This window comes from Dermacentor albipictus, chromosome 4 (assembly GCF_038994185.2).
Source record: "Dermacentor albipictus isolate Rhodes 1998 colony chromosome 4, USDA_Dalb.pri_finalv2, whole genome shotgun sequence".
NCBI classification, from domain to species: Eukaryota; Metazoa; Arthropoda; class Arachnida; order Ixodida; family Ixodidae; genus Dermacentor; species Dermacentor albipictus.
The window spans coordinates 118365619-118367634 of record NC_091824.1 but is presented as its reverse complement, the minus strand read 5'-3'; the positions used below and the strand labels follow the sequence as shown (position 1 = coordinate 118367634).

The window sequence follows — 2016 nt, the reverse complement described above, 5'->3', positions numbered from 1 at the left end:
AACAGTCATTAGAGAATGCACAGTTAAGCATGATGGAATATGGCAGCGCGATTTGAAACAATGACGTAACACAGAGTGAACAAACACGAGGCATGTTGTAGTGCTTATTCGCTCCGCGTTACGTCCTTGTTTTCGAAGTGCGCTGCCATATTCCATCATGATAAACCAACTTATCTACCAGTACGTCTTCCACAGTTAAGCTTTTTCCTAGATAAAGCATATTATGCATGTGTCGTATTACCGTTTCTGTAATGTTCGCTAACTATTGCTCAACGAAAATGAGGTTTCTAACTCATCGTTGCTAAGGATGACATTAACTTCATAGTGCGTGCCCGAAAGCACTGCGTCTTTCGGCTGTCTCGATGCCTCAGCCGCAAGATGGTATAGCCTCTATAGTACAAGGCTAACTCCTTAAACTGCTTTGGCATGCGACTTTACATTTACCACCTCTATGATGTCTGCCTCCTTTGTCAACGTTCACGCTGACACACCAACTAGGCTGGTCACATGTTTTACCGCTTGACCCTTACCACCTTACGAATGTGCATGACTGTGCGGGATACATTCGCATTTGCGCACACACCACCGCGGCAACATCCCGTCAGTCCACCTGAAACTGCGCGCCGCAAAAATAGCCCTGGTGGGAGACTCCTCTCTCCAAGCGCTGTCGTCATATCCGGTTCCTTTAGATTCGGCCAATCCTAAGCTTATTCGTCTTTGCGGCCCCCTTTCGGGAAAGGGGGGATGTTTTACTGCGACGCGCCTTGCAGGCTCAGCATCCGAAGCGGCAACAGTGGCAAGACGGCACACTTGCAACAGCCGTGACAGGTGCTCCGCGGGTTATCATCACAACCAGCCTAAGGCAATTCGAGCATCGGGCGCTAGCCTAGCCATAATGTGCAGCCAGCCTTCAGTGGTAATACCTCTATAACATTGTAAACACCCACGTCACAACCGTCTTTTTCAGCAGAAGTAGCGACGCCTGCATGCAGATGCTCGTTCAGAGCGGCTATAGATGTGAACGCGCACGTCGCTCAAGCAACGCCCACTCACCGGCTGCGCGGCGAAGCGGTGGCGACGACGAAGACCACTGATTTCGAACGACGCCAGAGATGCCGCCGACACGCGCTCGCTCAAGCGCGCGCTTCCGAGCCGTCCGTGAAGCCGCCGCCGCTCGAGACCCGCGGCCCGATGCAAAACAAGCCAGCCGCAGCGCCATCTTTGAATCCGGGAGCCGCCGGGAACAAAACCCGGAGCTCTCGTTCTCTCTCCTCTCGCTTCCCCGATCTCGCCCCTTCAGTAGTCGGCGCCTGGATGGCGCACCACCGTCTGCAGATGTTCTCGCCGGGACGCGGCAGCAGCGGCTTCTCGCATCCGGACCGTCGGCTTGCCGCGGAGCCTGCTGGTAAACACGCCGCCGACGCGGGACATTCTTTTCGGCGGGAACGCCGCCGACGCTAACGTCGTCGCGCCGCGCGTTCTCGGGAGGCTGCTCCTCCTGCAGCACGGCGGCGGCACTGTCCCGGGCAGCGCGAGCGACAAATTAGGAATATTAATTAGACCGCGCCTGCGTGTTCGAGCCGCGCGCTTTCCCTCTCCACAGCGCGCTCCTGCCGCGGCTGGCGCCGGGGACTGCCGCGCGGGGAGGAGAGGAGCGGTTCTTTGTCGATGAAGAGCGCGTAGGCCAAGATATCGATCGTCCACGCGGGTAATGCAGAGACACGGAGGAGAGAGGAAGGCACAGACGTGTAGGCATTGTGTAGGCAGGAGACAGTTCGCGGCTAGTGGGAAGACTCTTCTTGCACTTAGAGCCTGCGAAAGGGACGATCGGAACGTTCTCGGACTTATCGAAACTTTCACCTGGGCCCGTGATATCCTAAGTTTCGTGTCCATGTAAACCGAGCTTTCTATCGTTTGGTTCAGTGCTAACTATCGCTTAGCACCATTTTAAAGTTCGATCCTTGCTCCTAATCTATGAAATAGGTTTCCTTTTAGGCTCCGAGTACAGATGCACCT

At 55.2% G+C, this 2016-nt stretch overlaps 1 long non-coding RNA gene across 1 annotated transcript in view; it reads right to left on the bottom strand.

The window, feature by feature from the left end:
* LOC135914695 (uncharacterized) overlaps nucleotides 1-1545 on the bottom strand; it is a 63476-nt gene extending 61931 nt beyond the window's left edge. Inside the window, exon 1 of the long non-coding RNA XR_011514059.1 lies at nucleotides 1054-1545. This is a non-coding gene — a long non-coding RNA (uncharacterized lncRNA). The remainder of the gene's footprint in view (nucleotides 1-1053) is intronic.
* Nucleotides 1546-2016: the final 471 nt, after the last annotated feature.